The sequence below is a fragment of the Eublepharis macularius genome, chromosome 12 (assembly GCF_028583425.1).
Source record: "Eublepharis macularius isolate TG4126 chromosome 12, MPM_Emac_v1.0, whole genome shotgun sequence".
Classification (NCBI taxonomy): domain Eukaryota; kingdom Metazoa; phylum Chordata; class Lepidosauria; order Squamata; family Eublepharidae; genus Eublepharis; species Eublepharis macularius.
The window spans coordinates 36,628,146-36,646,627 of record NC_072801.1 but is presented as its reverse complement, the minus strand read 5'-3'; positions in this window follow the sequence as shown (position 1 = coordinate 36,646,627).

Here is an 18,482-nt window from a genome sequence, read left to right as displayed (position 1 = left end):
GCTTTATTTAAATAAACATTTATATTTTGATACCTCACGTAATGAAAACGACTAGCGTTTGTTAATGAAAGAATCCATTAAACTCTTAGGAAGAGTCTGTCTCCTGGTTGGGAGAGTGCAACAAAAACATACATCCCGTTTATTTTGTACTGAAAAGCAGTTTCTCTAAAACAGAGAAACGTGTTTTCAGTTCTCACTTGAAGGTTTCAAGCTGCTCAGGATTTAAGATAAAACCTTCAACCCATCTCCACCGAGTATTTAATACTTTTTACTTAATGTTTAAAAGTTATGTTTAATATTTATACCTAATATGATTATAGAAGCAATACTGTTTGAATGATCTATAAACATATTTGAGTTGAATTGTTAGTAAAATTACAATTTTATGAAATTTTTACCAATTTATAATATTACAACTTTGTACCAAAAAAGTTTTGCATGTAGAAGAGGTTGCCAAAAATAAAATCCCCCACCCCCACCCCCACCCCGACGAAGACGAAGACGAAGACGAAGACAAAGACAGCCAGGCCCCCGGGGGTCGCGGCTGCGCTGCTCCCCCCGACGCCCCCCCGACGCTCCCCCCGTCTGTTTTGTGCTGTTCCGTTAGCATATTGGTATAGAAAGGGTTAATTGAAGGGTGCCAGTCCAGAGTTTTCTTTTCTAAAATATTGTTCTGGAGTGTCTCTAACACATCCCACTAGGGATGTGCGTTTCGGCATTCCGAATGCCGAAAGAAAGCCGAAACAAATGTGTTTCGGCTTCTTTCGGATAAGCCGAAACATTTCGGAGGAAGCCGAAACGTTTCGGCATAGCCGAAAGAAAAAAGCCGAAACGTTTCGGCTTTCTTTCGGCTTTCTTTCGGCATTCGAGAATCGCCATTTTGTTTTTGCTAGCCGTTTGCCTTAGCAAGCGGCTAGCAAAATCTTGCTGGAAGCAAAGGCTTCCTGCAGGCTCTTAGAAGAGGGGAGGGGGGGAGAAGGAGTGAATCACTCACTCCTTCTGTCACCCCCCACCCCTCTTGCAAAGGAGGATAGGGAATCCTGCTTTGCCTTGCAAATGCAAGGTGCAAGCATTGCATTGCACTTTGCATTTGCAAAGCAGCAGAGATTCCCGCCAAAACTAAGAGGTAGGGGAGGGGGAGCAGGAGGAGGGTGACTCTTGGAGTGTGGGTGGGGAAAGGCAGGGGAGGGGGGACTTTAGGAGTCACCAATCCCTCTGCTGTATTTTCATGCCAGCCAATAGATTTAAATCTTTGGCTGAGGCTGCAGCAGGGGGTTTAAATTTGGAGCTAGACTGTCTGGAGCACCTCTGTTGCTGCTGCTGCTGACCGAGAGAGGAGAAGAAGAGAGACTGCACTGCACCTGGAGCCTGGAGGACATCTGCCTGGAGGATCAACTGTGCTGCTGGACATCCTGAGAGGACACCTGGTAGGCCTTTTTAAAATTTTTGAAATTTTTTTTAATGCTGGGCAATGTGCTGCTGTGGCCTGCCTCTGCAAAAAGGTGTTGCAGTTTATTCTTGGCATGGCCTGGGGGACAGGTTGGGCAGACAATGTTTGATGGTGGGGGGGGGGTTCAGCATTGGTTGTTGTGCTTTAAGCTTGATCTACTGTTTTAAGATTAAAACAAGAGTGTGCCAGCTTTGGGCCTACACAGGCTAGAAGCTCTGCTGGGTGTCTTTGGTGCCTTTCTTCTGGCTGGCTCTCAAAGTTATGCTTCACAATCTGGAATGGCGTGGCTTGTTTTTCTGTGTCTGGTCCCCTGCTTGCAAGGATTCCCAACAGGCTCTGTCCTGATCAACTGTGCCAGCCTGTGGCCCACACACAGGTATGCTGCTTTGGCTTTGGTAACCCTTTTTGGTTGCTGGCCTGGCACTCACAGTTGTGCTTCACAAACTGGAATGGTGTGGGCTTTTTTCCTGTGTCTGGTCCCCTGCTTGCAAGGATTCCCAACAGGCTCCGTCCTGAACAACTGTGCCAGCCTGCGGCCCACACACAGGTCTGCTGCTCCGGCTTTGGTAACCCTTTTTGGTTGCTGGCCTGGCACTCACAGTTGTGCTTCACAAACTGGAATGGTGTGGGCTTTTTTCCTGTGTTTGGTCCCCTGCTTGCAAGGATTCCCAACAGGCTCCTGAACAACTGTGCCAGCCTGCGGCCCACACACAGGTCTGCTGCTCCGGCTTTGGTAACCCTTTTTGGTTGCTGGCCTGGCACTCACAGTTGTGCTTCACAAACTGGAATGGTGTCGGCTTTTTTCCTGTGTTTGGTCCCCTGCTTGCAAGGATTCCCAACAGGCTCCGTCCTGAACAACTGTGCCAGCCTGCGGCCCACACACAGGTCTGCTGCTCCGGCTTTGGTAACCCTTTTTGGTTGCTGGCCTGGCACTCACTGTTTTGCTTCACAAACTGGAATGGTGTGGGCTTTTTTCCTGTGTTTGGTCCCCTGCTTGCAAGGATTCCCAACAGGCTCCGTCCTGAACAACTGTGCCAGCCTGTGGCCCACACACAGGTATGCTGCTTTGGCTTTGGTAACCCTTTTTGGTTGCTGGCCTGGCACTCACAGTTGTGCTTCACAAACTGGAATGGTGTGGGCTTTTTTCCTGTGTTTGGTCCCCTGCTTGCAAGGATTCCCAACAGGCTCCTGAACAACTGTGCCAGCCTGTGGCCCACACACAGGTATGCTGCTTTGGCTTTGGTAACCCTTTTTGGTTGCTGGCCTGGCACTCACAGTTGTGCTTCACAAACTGGAATGGTGTGGGCTTTTTTCCTGTGTCTGGTCCCCTGCTTGCAAGGCTTTCCAACAGGCTCCGTCCTGAACAACTGTGCCAGCCTGCGGCCCACACACAGGTCTGCTGCTCCGGCTTTGGTAACCCTTTTTGGTTGCTGGCCTGGCACTCACTGTTTTGCTTCACAATCAGGTTGTTTATCGTTGGTGGACCTCTTCTGGACTGGACTGCACTTGGTGGACATCGGCCTGCAGATCTCTGCGTGGAGGATCAACATTGCTGGACATCTGTAGTGGTGGACTGGTAGGGTTGTTGTAAAATTTGTTTTTTGAGCATATGTCTGCTGCTGTGCCTACCTGCGAGCATATGCTTTGGCTCGGTCTTTATGGCTTGGGCTAAGGGGGGCATTTTCTGGTTGGGCAAGAGGACATTGTTTGGGGGTTAGGGGGGGCCAGCATTGATTGCAGTGCCTGCTTTCTTTCATGTTTCATTTGTCAAGTTTGAGTGTGGGGTGGGCTTGAACTACTGTTTCACAGGACTAAAAAATGAGTGTGCCAGCTTTTGGCCTGCACAGGCAGAAGCTCTGCTGGGTGGATGTGTTTTGTTTTGCTGCTGGTTGGCCCTAGCCTTTCAGGGGGGGGGCTGACTTGGCTTGTGCAACGGGGCCTTGAATTTTGGGGGTTGCGTGTGTGGCGTGTGGTGTTGACTCTGTTAACATTTCCAATTTTCTTGACAGCATCGCGGAGGAGAGGAGGACCAGCTGCAAGACCGCCTGAACATCGCTGGACTGCAGGACTGGTGTTAGTGAGCGAGTCCGGGTTCATATTTGGGTGGGCTTGGGGGTGGGTTCTTGCTAGCTTGGGAGGGGGGAGGCTCATCTTCAGAACACCACATCCACACCCCACACCGACATACCACAGATACATTGGTCCCGCTAAATAGTGCCTCTTAGGTAGGTAGGCCAGTTGGTAGGTGATCAGTGGATAATTGCCTTCAACATAATTGTTAGGGAAACCAAGCCTAGTTTTTTTTTAAAAACTAAATAGGGACTCAGCAGGGAAAGCATTAGTGAGTGAGTGTTAGGTTTGAATTCTATATATATATATATATAAAAAAATTTGTAATAGCTGTCAATAGGCTTCCCATTAGTGCCCCCATAACTAGGGTTCCACTGCCCATCTCTGGCACCCGTGGTGGTGCCAGGCCGGCCCGGGCATACTAGTGTGTGAGTGTTTAAGGCTTAGTCACCTCTGTTATTGGGGTTTAGGGCCAGCTCAACTCCAGAGGAATTCAGCTGATTGGCAGGCTCAGGTTCCCTGACATAAATAGGGTTGCTTAAAAAGGCACTTGATTGTTCATCTCCAAGTCACAGAGCCACTAGAAGCACAGATTTAGAGCAGGTTAGTTAGGTCTTGAAAACAAAGTTGACCTTTGTTTTCCAAATCTTTTCTGATTAGTTAGGGTAGATTTCGGGAGGGGAAAGTATGTCAGAGAGGAAAGCAGAGAGGGGCCCCAGGGGAAAGGCTAGGGAGAAATCTAGAGGGGAGGAGGGGAGGGGGAGGGGGACTGCTGCGGCAGCCCCCCCATCTGAGCGGAGGAGGCCCTCCCCTGCGCTGCTGCTGTTCACCAGCCTGGCTTCTGGTGACAGGAAGAGGGTTCGCAAGACTCTCTTTCCTGAGGCAGCTGCTGGAGGGCCACCCCCAACCCAGAGGCGTGAGGCAGGTGCTGGCACTGGGCGGGGGCCTGCTGCTGAGGCTCCTCCTCCTCCAGTGGTTGCGAGCCAGCTGCTGGAGGAGGGGCAGCATGTGGTGTCTCCTGGGATGGGCGCGGAGCACATGACTTTCCCTGCGCTCCCGCTCACCCCAGGAACCCAGAGGATGTTGGAGGAACTGCCCGTGAGACTCCCCCTGGGGCGGTCCACCCCAGTTTCCTCTGAGGCCAGCAGCAGGCCTCTCACGGCTGTGCAGGAGGAGAGGATGCGGGAGGAAGAGGCAGAGACTGTGGTGGAAGAGCCCACATCTCTGCCCCTTCAGCCTCGTCCATCCCCACCTGCCCGGCCGAGAGTGGGACACGGTGTGTCCGGCCAGAGCACCTCACAGGAGGTGCCTCAGGGTGATCCAGAAAGTGCTTCTCCTTGGAAGCGTGGGATGCCCTTTTCCTCCGACATCTGGAAGCACTTCCAGACAGCGGAGGATCCCCGAGCAGCCCTGTGCCTGCATTGTAGGCAGCGCGTCAGCCGTGGCAAAGATGTGCGGCATCTCTCCACGTCTGGGATGAGGTACCATATGAAGAGGCACCACCAGGCGGTGCTTCTTCGGGAGGAGGGTTCGAGTGGTGCCGCACGGCCGCCAGCTAGCCAGAAGGAGGCAGGCTCCTCTGGTGCTCTCCCCCTAAGGGTACCTGCAGGAAAGGGACGCCAAGCCTCTCTCCCGGAGATGCTTGGTATGCAGGGCGCTAGTGTGCCCAGAGAGGGGATCCGGAGGGCGAGCAGGCGCATCACGCGCCACATCGTCAATATGATAGCAGTGGATGGACAACCGTATTCCATAGTTGAAGACTTCGGCTTCTCAGGGCTGCTCCGAGATTGCTTTCCCTGGTACGCCGTCCCTGCTCGCACATCGTTGAGCAGATCGGTGGTGCCCTCGTTTTACAGGGCTGCCAGGGATCATGTGAAGGAAGTTCTCCCGGGCTGCCGGGAGAACTGTGCACTTCACATCGGACATCTGGACCTGCCCAAGTGTGCAGCAAGCGTACCTCTCGCTTACTGCTCACTGGTGGGAACCCGAGTCGGTTCTGGGTGGGGACCGGGGGGAGGTGCCTAGCACAGCTAGACAGGGAAGGATGGGAGACCGCCAGGCCGGCTACTGCAAGGCCTTGCTTCACGCCGAGGTGCTCGACGTGTCCCACACGGCGGAGAACATCGCTGCCACCTTGCGAAGACAGTTGGACGAGTGGATAGGCCAGGGACCCGCCACCGTGGGATGCATGGTGACGGACGGTGGCAAGAACATGAGGGCAGCGGCGCATCTAGTGAGCCGAGAGAGCGTCTACTGTGCCGCTCACAAGCTTCACCTAGTGGTGAGAGATGCGCTGGGGTTGGGCTCCTCGAAGGAACCCGTGGATACCCGGACCCGTGAACTCCAGTTACTTATCCAGAAATGTCGGAGGCTCACGGGTCACTTCTCGCGCAGCGTGAAGGCCACGCACGAACTGCGCCAGACACAGGTCAGGACAGGTGTGCCAGAGCACGCTCTGATCACTGACGTTAGCACTCGCTGGAACTCCACCTGCGCCATGCTTGAGCGCTTGGTGGAGCAGCAGGCCGCACTCCACGCGTGGCTCTCCGAGAACCGCGGTGCGAGTCAGGTGGGTGAGTTCAGCCGGGAGGATTGGCTCACCATCACCCAGACAGTGGAGGTCCTGAAGCCCTTCAAGGACTTCACTGTGGCGGTCTCGTCAGACACGGCGACCCTCGGTCTGGTCATTCCCCTGGTGCACACGCTCCAGAGGAATCTGGCCACCTTTGCAGACCGGGTCGCGCCCCGTGCTGACCTTGTTCCAGCGGTGCGCGCATTAGTGAGAAGGCTGCAGCAGGGCATAGCTGCCAGGCTAACTCCTCTCACTAAGGAACAGTCATACATGTTGGCGACCGTGTGTGACCCGCGCATAAAGGGAACTTTCGCCGAGCGGGACGGGAACCTCACCCAAGCCAGAGACGGGCTCTGCTCTTGGGTGAGGCGCAGGCAGGCCAAGAGGGGACGCCTGTCGACAGGGGGGACGCAAGAGGGGCCCTGCCGTGCGGGTCCCTCTGACGCCCCCTCTGCGCAGGCCCCCCCCCCGCGGCCACCACCGGAGTGCCGATGGAGATGGAGATGCTCCGGTGGGCCCTCGTCCCCTCTGGGGTCGTGAGGACCGTGAGAGAGGATCCGGCGGAGGCGATGGTCAGGGACTACCTCGCGGAGCCCTGCGAGTCGCTCTCCACCGATCCGCTCAGCTACTGGGCCAGGAAGGAGTCGGTCTGGCCGGACCTCTCCCTCGAGGCGCAGCGGCTGCTCTCATGCCCTCCGACGAGCGTGGAGAGCGAGCGCGTCTTTTCACATGCGGGCGACATTGTCGGCCCACATCGCACTCGCCTTCTCCCATGGAGAGTCGAGCAGTTGACCTTCCTGAAGGTCAACTCTCGCCTCTTCGATTTCTCAGGACTGGACTTCCAGAGTGACTGAGGTGAGCCCAACTTGTGGCCTGCATCCTCTGTGAGTCCAATCCTTTGGAATCGCGCTCTCCCCTGTATAAAACCCTGTATATACAGTTAAAACCGGCCAGTAGAGGGAGGGTGGTTAGGAACCAGTGGCAAAGGGAAAACACCCAGCAATTTGAAAGCCCCCCCCCAGGGTATTCAAAACATCTCCCATCACTGAGACAGACCCTGTGGGACCAAATTTATTATGAAAAATAATGCCCCAGAAACATGGATTGCTACTGGAGGGAGAAACAGGTTAGATAGGGATTGCTTAGGTGTTTTTATCAGCTGAAATCTTTGTAAAAAAAAAATTGAAGAAGAATTGTTGTACTGTTTTTTAAAAGTTGATGTACTGTTCATGTAAAAAAAAGGGGAAAAAACCCCAAAAATGTTGTGATTATGTTTTTTAAAAGTTGATGGAATGTTCATGTTTAAAAAAAAAACCAAAAAAAATGTTATTCTGTGTTTTCTGAGTTGATGGACTGTTCACGTTTAAAAAAAAAAAACAAAAAAAATTGTTGATGTTAATGTTGGGTTTGCATGGTTGGGGGATGCGGGAAGAGTGGTGGATGGGCACCGGCCAATGATGATCTCTCGCAGATGTTCCCAGGTAAATTCTGAGGCTGGTGTGGGGGTGGGGGGAGACCTCTGCAGAACTGCTCCAGAAATACCATTGTCCAGTGCCTTGGAAGTGCCCAGTTCAGCTTTTTGTGTCTGAACTGAAAGCACAGCCACAGGAAATGACATAGGTTCTGCTGGACCCTGTTGCAGTGGTTGCCCCCCATTAAGTTGTTTTATGGAGGGAGAGTTGTATTAGGCTGGTAGTTATTATGATCATCTTGTCTAGTGTGGGCTTCTGTTTCCATGCCCTGTTGTGCCCGCTCACTATGTACCCTGTGGAAATGTTCAAAACTTTACAGATTGTCCATTTCAAAAGAAAAATTGTTTTTAAGATTCTCTGATGTGTAGTTAATTGTGTTGTGTTGTGCTGTGAGGGACAATAAGTGTAAGATGTTGTGTGACTTGTTGACCACTTGTAATTTGAAAATGATAAAATAAAGTTTTTTTTAAACTTAATCATTGTGTGTCTGTGTTCCCTTCTTTGATGGGAGGTTGGTTCCCAGCATAGGGAACAATGGGGCAGGCTGGCCAGCCTGTTCCTGGGGTACTGGGTGTGGGGCAGCTGAGGGTGGTTTTGGTTCTGAGAGGGGCTGAGTGGAGGATTTGGGTCTGTGTGTGGCAGCTGGGGTGGGGGAACTGGGTTTGTGTGGGGCTGTAAGGAGTGGACTATGGGGGATGAGAGCACTGGTCGTCCTTTGTGCCCAAGTAGGCCCCTGCTACTGTCCTGGTGTGGGCTTCCATGCCTCTATCAGTTGCTGGCCCTCCTTTGCCATCTTTTTCAGAAATTTCCCTAGGGTTGCCAAACTCCTGGTTGGGCTTGAGTTCAGGTTAGAGAGAGTAGTTCCCTAGAGAAACTGGCTGCTTCCAAGGGCAATCTCTTTAGAGGGCAAATGTGGACCATGGATTCTGGGGGAGATCCCTACTCAGATTTCCCTTTCCACAAGTCCCACCCCCAAATTGCCAGTAACTTCCAAAGCCAGAGTTTGCCACCCCAGAGAGATCCCGTTCCCACCCTCTTAGCCTTGGCATGAAAGTTGTAGCCCCCATGGAACACTTCCAGGTTCCTGATTCCAAGCTCAATGACACCAATGTAAGACAATCCAGACCTCCATCAAAAATGGATTTTAAGTAGCAGTGGGATTGGGATGCATTTCAGTCATTCACATATCTGGTTGTGTACCCAAACATTTAGCTTATGTTTTTTTAAATCAGCGTATGGCACTTAAAGACACTTTTAAATGGTTTTAAAAACATATTTTTATTATGAAGTATTTAATGTGGCATTGCTCAAGGGCAGGCCTTTTGGCCAAATGAGCAGTATCAGTACAGTAAAATTTAGACAAAGCTCATAGGAAGAAAACGCATTCATACTGTGAAGTGGGAAGAAAGTTTTAATTTACATGTACCATGGACTCCGAAAAAGACATGTAAGTGGCATCCAGACCAAATCAGGCCTGCTTTCTCCCTTGAAGATATCAATTGATGATAGTGCTTATGTCACATCATGAGAAGACAAGGTTCACTAGAAAAGACAATAATGCTAGGAAAAATTGAAGGCAGTAGGGAAAAGAAGAATACCCTAGATGTGGTAGATTGACTTCGGTTTGCAATACATGGACAAGGTTTTTGGGATATTTTGGAGCTCAATATAATTCTAAAGTACAACATAAGTGATTTGAATACATAAAACATACAGACACATACACATAAAATGTATATACCCCCTCCCCACCAAATTAAAGGTTTATCTTATGCCCCGGTTTTCTCCCCCATGGGAACCTATAGTGGTTTACACATTGCCGTTCTCCCTTGATTTGTTTCACCCTCATCACAACCAGGCTAACAATAGACAGCTGCTCCATGCCCCACATTGGGAGTGACTACATCCACCGATGGCCTTCTTAGTTGTTGGAGGGGGTGGAGGGGGGGGGGAGGAAGGAAACAACGCACTCCAGCCCACTCTATCTGGGGCCTAGGTGACCAAATTGCTTGGCCTTGGCAAGGAGCCAGTGGTGGGGCGGCACTGGTTCTGGGGCCCCGTCCAGAACATTTGTCCAGGGCCCCAAAATCACCTAGACTGCCTCTGGAAAACACAACACAATTGTTTACTTAGGCTGAGCCAAGAACATCCATCAAGCCTACAAGGCACAGAATCAGAGTCTGCCAGATTCTAGACCAACACTCTAGCCATTGCACTACAGTGGATATCTAAAAATTGTTCATACCCCCACCAGCAACTTGAACATTTTTCTCCAAAAGGCACACAACTTGGCTGGGTCTCAAAAAGGACTATGATGCATGGGCCTGTCAATGCATACTGTTACTAAGGCTCTGGCCGGGGGGAGGGGGGCATTGTGCCAATGCCACCCTGGCTTTGGAAGGGGACAGTAAAATAGAAGAAATAATCTAGGTTCAGTGCCCCCCCTTCTCTGTCTCTCTCTCTCTCTATAATGTGTGTGAAAACATTACTGACAGACTATACCATCACTGAAGCCTACAGGATACTTAGGGTCTGTTCACACACGCATGATCATTTCATGGCAATGCTCTGGCATGATGATGTCTGTTCTAGGAAGTGATGTGATCATCACACAAGGCTGGGGAGCACGCACAATTCACAGCAGGCAGATTTGGGCCACAAGGGATCCTGCTTTGGCCTGTAGGGCCCAAATCAGCCCACTGCAAAGCACAGGAATACTCTCAGGGCAGCCAGATGACATCAGTGACATCATGGCAGCAGCCCCAGGAGTGTACCTTGAAGGCTCATTCCCTGACTTTCCCCCTTCCAGCCAGGTAAGCAGTGACAGGGGGTGATAGGTGAGAGTGGGGGATCCCCCACCAAGGGGAAACGGATCCCTAATTGTGTCTGAGGTTGTGGAAATCAAATGGGTACCTCCATATTGCTTCTGTCTTTGAGGGACTTACATGCACATTATATTTAACTCCAGATTTCTGGATTGTCAAGGAATGCATGTGGTGGGGGGTGGTAGGAAGGGTGGGAGAAGGGCCTCTGAGGGTAAGGGTGGCATTTGGCATGCAAAATGCCACCCCTGGCAAGACAAGCCTCCCCCAGCTGTCAGTGGTAGAGATGAGAGCAGAGCACCTACTTGGGGAGGCCATGAAATGCCCCCCCAAGTGGGAGCAGGCTGAGCCTTGGTGGGGGGTGGGAGGAAGGGTGGGAGAAGGGCCCCAGAGGGTTGGGGGGGATTTTGTTGCAGTGGTTCCCCCCCATTAAGTCGTTTTATGGAGGGAGAGTTGTATTAGGCTGGTAGTTATTATGATCATCTTGTCTAGTGTGGGCTTCTGTTTCCATGCCCTGTTGTGCCCGCTTACTATGTAACCTGTGGAAATGTTCAAAACTTTACAGATTGTCCATTTCAAAAGAAAAAATGTTTTTAAGATTCTCTGATGTGTAGTTAATTGTGTTGTGTTGTGCTGTGAGGGACAATAAGTGTAATATGTTGTGATTTGTTGACCACTTGTAATTTGAAAATTATAAAATAAAGATTTTTTAAACTTAATCATTGTGTGTGTGTTCCCTTCTTTGATGGGAGGTTGGTTCCCAGCATAGGGAACAATGGGGCAGGCTGGCCAGCCTTCTCTGCAGGTGGTGGGGGGGTCAGGGGGGTGGTTGTCTGTGTGCCAGGGCAGGTGCTCTTTCCCAGGGACTATTTGGCACTGCCACCATTGTGGCACCCCTTGTCTGTGCGGAATTGCCCTGGGAAAGAGATTTTAGGGGTTCCCAAAAGGGGAGGGCAGGCCAGCCTGTTCCTGGGGTTATGGTGGGTGTGGGGCAGGTGGGGGTTGATTTGGGTCTGTGAGGGGCTACTGGGGGGATTTGGGTCTGTGTGTGGCAGCTGGGGGGGAATTGGGTTTGTGTGGGGCTGTGAGGGGTGGACTTTGGGGGCTGAAATGGCCCCCCCAAGTGGGAGCAGTCTGAGCCTTGGTGGGGTGTGGGAGGAGGGGTGGGAGAAGGGCCCCTGAGGGCTGGGGGGCATTTTGCATGCAAAATGCCACCCCTGGCAAAGGAAGCCTCCCCCAGCTGTCAGTGGTAGAGATTAGAGCACCTACTTGGGGAGGCCATGAAATGCCCCCCCAAGTGGGAGCAGGCTGAGCCTTGGTGGGGGGTGGGAGGAGGGGTGGGAGAAGGGCCCCTGAGGGCTGGGGGGCATTTTGCATGCAAAATGCCACCCCTGGCAAAGGAAGCCTGCCTCTTCATTTTTTCCCCATAGGAAATAATGAAGAAAGATTAGCAGCAGCATGCTAACAATATGCTGCTCCTTCGCTTTCTTATGGGAGGATAGGGGGACCTGCTTTGGGGGGCCATAACATGGCCCCCCCAAAGTCCAATCTGTCTGAACCTTGGGTGGTTGTTAGAGAAGGGTTAGAGGAAGGTCCCCACCAAGTTTGGGCTTATTCGGTGGGAAAATGCCTCCTCCAGGCGTCCTGGAAGACGGAGGCATTTTCCCATAGAAAAAGCCGAAAGAAAGCCAAAAGAAAGCCGAAAGAAAGCCGAAAGCCGAAAGCCGAAAGAGATTCTTTTTTCGGCTTTCGGCTTATTCGAAAGAGACTCTTCTTTCGGCTTTCGGCTTTCGGCTTTAGCCGAAAGTTTTTTCCTTGCACACCCCTACATCCCACTGTTTTTTGTAGCACTGGCCTTTCTTTAGTGCCCGTTCCGGGCTGTTTTGTGCTGTTCTGGGAGCTTTTTGGCATGGAACGGGTTAATAAAAGCAGGGCAGTCCAGAGTTTTCATTTCTAAAATATTTTTCTGGAGTGTCTCTAACACATCCCACTGTTTTTTGTGGCACTGGCCTTTCTTTAGTGCCCGTTCCGGGCTGTTTTGTGCTGTTCTGGGAGCTTTTTGGCATGGAACGGGTTAATAAAAGCAGGGCAGTCCAGAGTTTTCATTTCTAAAATATTGTTCTGGAGTGTCTCTAACACATCCCACTGTTTTTTGTAGCACTGGCCTTTCTTTAGTGCCCGTTCCGGGCTGTTTTGTGCTGTTCTGGGAGCTTTTTGGCATGGAACGGGTTAATTGAAGGGTGCCAGTCGAGAGTTTTCATTTCTAAAATATTGTTCTGGAGTGTCTCTAACACATCCCACTGTTTTTTGTGGCACTGGCCTTTCTTTAGTGCCCGTTCCAGGCTGTTTTGTGCTGTTCCGGGAGCTTTTTGGCATGGAACGGGTTAATAAAAGCGGAGCAGTCCAGAGTTTTCATTTCTAAAATATTGTTCTGGAGTATCTCTAACACATCCCCCTCTTTTTTTGTGGCACTGGCATTTCTTTAGTGCCCGTTTCGGGCTGTTCCATCTCGTTCCGGCTTTTACCCTGTCCCAAGATAGCGTCTTCTCGCGAGAGTTTTGCAGGACTACAAAATGACCGGACTCCACAGAATTCACCTTAAATAGCACTTGTTCACTCAGTGCTGCAAGAGACAACTGTGAGGGGGTCTGAAGAGCTACAAGTTTCCCTCCCACCCTGCTTTCCCCAGCAGAAAGAGTGGCCAGGGGGCTTTTTGCCCTTCTTTTCCAGCTCTATGTGCCCTAGGAAGGACACATGGAGCCAGAGAAAAAGGGCGAAAAAGTCCCCTCCCTAAGGTGGGGCTTGGCGATCTAAGACAATGACCACTCATCTCAGTTCCTCTGGAGAAAATGACAGAGGGGATTATTTGGAGGATATTAGACTCTGCTAAGGTCCCTCTACTCCCAAATTCTCACCTTCCCCAGGCTCCATCCCCAAATATCCAGAAATTTCCCAGCACAGAGTTGGCAACCCTACCCTCGCCCTTTCCATTGGCGGAAAGCAGAGTGGGCAGGAAACGGGAAGCTCCTTCTTCCCCTTGGCGGCACCAGCATTAAGGCGAGCCCCCCCCCTCCCCCATGTACGTCTGACTGCAAGTCTGGCCACACACTTGTGACACGTCTGGTGTGTCATGTGACTTCGCCTCAGGTCTTTTATGGCCAGAGGTACGGGAGCTTTAAGGTTTGTTTTTAAAAAGAAAGGAAAAAGAGGCAGATTCGTCCTTACTGCAGAGATTCATTCCCTAGATTAAAACCCCAGGAGAAAGAACTAGTCTCTGCCTCAAGTTTTTTCTCCAGCCACTCCCTGTTGCTAGAACACATCTTTATAGAGTGTGATTGAGGCTTTAATTACTCAGGCTGGCAGGGCAAGAAGCCTCCGTGCTGGCGAGCCACGGCTCCCTGAGCCGAGCCGGAACCAGAGAGAGCCAACCCCGAGCCCCAGCTGCACGCTTCGTTGTTGACATAATGTTGAAGATTTTTCAAATGTCTGTGTCAGGAAAAGGAAATGGACCAGGTATGTACGTGTTTGTGTGTGCACTGACGAGAAGAAGAAAAAATTAGGGGGAATGAAGGAGGAGAAGACCTCTTACTCCCCAACCCCCGCCCCCAAATTGCAAGGTTTGCATACTAATTCGTTTTTTAAATAATACAAATTGCAGTTGTCCACAGCATAGCAGAGAAAATATACCTCAAATATTTCCACCTAGGATGAAAAAAGCAGAGAGAAAAGAAAGGAAAGAGTCTGGGTGGGGGGAGGCTGAGGGCAGCCAGGCCCCCAACTCCTCCCCTTCTAATCCACAGTCCCTGCTGTGAGTTCAGCTGCTAGAAGGGACTGCCCTGTTCACTGTGCAGAAGTAGGTAGCCAGGACGGACCCGTCCAAGAGTGTCCTACTTCTGCCAGCCTCCGAGGCCACTGTGGCATATTCCTCTTCCCTTCTGTGTCTGAAGAAGACTCTGAGCCCTGAGTACCTGTGCACCCCCCTGCAGCTTCAACCACCAGGCCTGGCCAGGAAGAAAAGCAAGCGGTTGCCCAAGGCAAGGCCCAGCTGGCTGGATAGGGTAGTGCTGGACCAGAAGGGGACCTGCAGCCCAATCTGCCAATGAAATGCTCTCTGATTTCCAGGGGATAGTGGCTGGTGGGTACCAGGATTCTTGCAAAGAGTAGGTGGTTCTATTTAAAGAAAACAGACCATACAAAACTGAAATAAATTTGCCAGTTCCTGGGTTGAGAAATTCCTGGAGATTTGGGGGGTGGAGCCTGGGGAGGGCAGTGTTTGGGGTGGGGAGGGATCAGTGGGGTCTAATGCCTTACTGTCAACAGGGTAACTGATCTCTGTAGTTTGGAAAGGAGTTGTAATCCTCTGAGATCTCCAGGTACTACCTGGAGGCTGGCACCTTAAACTGAAGCAAGCCCCTCCTTGGGATAACAGCGATAATAACAACATTCAGTGTATATACTGTCCTTCAGGACAACTTAATGCCCGCTCTGAGTGGTTTACAAAGTGTGTTATTATTATCCGCACATCACCCTGGGAGGTGGGTGGAGCTGAGAGAGCTCCAAGAAGCTGTGACTGACCCAAGGTCACCCAGCTGGCTTCAAGCGAAGGAGTGGGGAATCAAACCCAGTCCTCCAGATTAGAGTCCCACCGCTCTTAACCACTACACCAGATTGATAGGAGCCAGGCCTACTGGTGGCCTGCAACCATTACCTCCCAACAGAAGTCAAAAGATAGCAATGTGGGTGGAATTACTGCTGTGGGGGGCGAGGGAAGGGGTGACAGAGCTGCAAAGCATGGTAGGGGATGTATGTGAGTTTGTCTTTGATGCGTGGTGGTTCATCCCAGCACTGCTTTTTCCTGGAGGCCCTTGCATGAGGACTCTCTGGCTCCAACCAAGTAACTTGCAGGGGGGGGGGGGCGGGATTTCATTTGTGGAATTACTAATGGTAGGATGGGGTGGCTTGCAGGGGCACAGCCAGAGAGGGGGTGTGGCTCAGTGGCAGAACATCTGCTTTGCCACTGAGCCACAGTTAAAAGGGACCAGGCAGTAAGTGATGTGAAAGGCCCATTTGAGACCCTGGAAAGCCACGGCCAGTCTGAGGAGATAACACTGATGGAACAAGAGGGACTGATTCAGTATAAGGCAGCTTTCATGGCTCCAACTTGCTCAGAACTGTTTGCATTAAATCTGAAAGCAATTGTTCACAAGAACTTGGTGTTCATTTTAGGCTACTGGAGAAACTGATTCCATGTGTGCAATCCTCACAAGCCTCGTGGCAACTGGTGGAGGAACCATGGTGGAGGGTGAGGGTTGGCTGGTGGGTGTGTCACAATCCACAGAAGAGAAAGTTTATGCCAAACCCTACAGAACTCCTGCACTTTCTGTCTATGTCAAAGGATCTGAGCTGGCAGCACAAGAACTCCATTAGGGAGGTGTCTCCTCTGATCTACAGAGGCATCCATCACTCCACTCTGTCTATCCAACCAGACCTTTCCCATTTTATCTATTCATCTAGACAAATGGCCATCCTGCCGTTTCTCCATTTCAATCGGCTTGTTGGTTCTTTCTCCCATTTTATTTATCTCTCTACCAGTCTGAAACCCTGTTCTGTGGAATCCTCAAAAGAGGAAATGAATAATGATGGATCAGCTTCCAAGCAAGATTCCTTGCTTCATCACACACAGAACTCTTCTTCTGCAATATGCAGATACACAGGGGATGTTGGGTATATTCGGGCTATGGGAGGCAAGGTTGGCCTGGTCAATGCCTTCTCCCCATAAAAGGTACACTCCCAGACCCTTTTGCAGTGCTTCAGGACTCTGTGGTAAATGGTTTGTTGTGCCTTTGTAGACATGGCAGAGGTGGAGGGTTTAAAAACTGTTGATCTTGAGAGCCAGCATGGGGTAGTAATCAGACTACGATCTGGGAGGCCCAAGTAGTTCAAACCCTCACTCTGCCTCGGAAGCTCACTGGGTGACCTTGAGGCTAGTCACATACTCTCAGCCTAACCTGCCTCGCAGGACTGTTGTGAGGATAAATGGTGGAGAGGAGAATGATGTAAGTCACTTTGGGTCCCCATGGGAGAGGAAGGTGGGTGTAAATGAAGTAAATAAATACAAGAAGCGGATAAAACTTTGGTATCTATCTGAGGATACTTTCCACTCCTTCTTTCTTCCTGGTCCTCCATTCCATCAGTTCTAGACATCTTTAGTTCTGTTTCCTTCTCTCTCTCTGGAAAGCTAACAGTCCAGGCCATCCAGCCATTCAGAATACCACCATCCGTTTTTGACTGTTTTCCTACCCATTTCAACCCTTCCTTTCTGCATGGGTCATTCTATCCCACCATTGTCTGTCTGTAATTTTATTCCATCCATGGCAACCTCCACCCTTCCTGCGGAATATTTGTACTCCAGCTACGTGAAACCACCCGCGGAGGGCAGGAGGGCACTATCTTGCCCCCCCCCAATGTCTCCAGTGCAGCCTAGGGTTGCCAGCTCCAGGTTTGGAAATTCATGGAGATTTGGGGGGTGGAGCCTGGAGAGGGAAGGACTTGGGGAGGAGATAGACCTCAGCATGGTGTAATGCCATAGAGTTCACCCTCAAAAGCAGCCATTTTCTCCAGGGGAACTGATCTCTGTGGCCTGGAGAGCAGTTGTAATTCCAGCAGATCTCCAGCTACCACCTGGAGGCTGGCAACCCTAGTGCAGCCACAGCATCATTTCCAGAAGTAGGCCTTATCACACACCAAGCATGACCTCGAGCCCCTTCTGACCTTGGCTGTAACGGATGTTTCCCCACAACGCTGGACCTTCCTTGCTGGCGTCCATGTTTCCTTCCTCTTAGCCAAGCCAATATGAGTTCTCTCCCGGTGGGGAGTATGTCTGCAGTGGGGTACCAAGCAGCCTTTTGTGGAAGTTGCTGTACCCTCACCTTCCCCACACCCCCATTTTCATTGGAAGCTGGGGCCCCACTGTGTGCGAGCTGCCGAAGGTATCAATCATTGTAATGAAGCTGCAGCCTGCCATGCGTGCCGGCTCACTGCGGGAGCACCGAGGATTGGAACCGGTGCCAGCTTTTCCAGACGGTTCAGAGATGCTGGGCCGGGAGGAGGAGGAGGAGGCGGGTGGTGGAATATGAATAACTTCATGTGCACCATGGCAACCGCACCTTGACGACACCAAAGTTCAGTTGGCATCCTTTTATTGGGGCTTTAAAGATGCAGCTTCGAAACCAGGAAGGCCCCATTTGGGTTGCACTGATCAATCTACTGAAAAATGTCAGATGAGGGACGCAAGTCGTGTTTACCTGACCAGGTCCTCAACACAGTTGGTCAGAAGAACCAGGGGACCTTCCTGTATGGCACATCCATATCCAAGGGAGGGGAGTCAGGTCAAACCCCTTCTGAGGGCACCGCCCTGGCCTGACTCAAAGCTTCAAGGCACATTCATCAGGGAAACAAATGTTCACCTCATCAACCAAAGCCACTGTAATCTCTGCTGTGCTTCAGAGTCTAACTTGCCGGTACTGACCTGGATTTAGGCTGATGTGTTTCAGGAGAACAGAGTAGCAGGCCAGGGAGGTTGCGTTGGAGAAAGAGGGTGACTTTCTCCGGCTGCAGGGGGATGCTTTCTGCTCCAGACTCAACCGCAGCAGCTGCCCTTCCTGTCCTCTTCAGCTTCTCCTTCCTTCCCTCCTGTGTCGATTCCTTAGACAAGGGTTCCTGGTATGTGCAGAGCTGCTGTGCAGCTTAAGTGGCACGGAGCTAGATGGAGCTTTGCCACCCTCCTTCCCATCTACCTCCTATAGCGGTAGTCACAGTGGTAAGTCACAACCCCAACATGTGTTTGGTGCATTCTCAAAACCAGTTGTTACGTTCCCCTCTGACCCAAAACAAAGAAATGCAACCTCTGAAGGACTTCACTGTTATCAAGACAATAACGTGGATCGGTCTTGAAAAGTTTTAGAGAAATCACTCAGCCTCAGCTCCCTCTACGCCCGCAACAGGGACATATCACACCATCCTGACTTACAGGACTGTTGTAACAATTGCTAAAATAATGTATTTGAAGAGCTTTACAAACTGCTTTTACTAGTAAT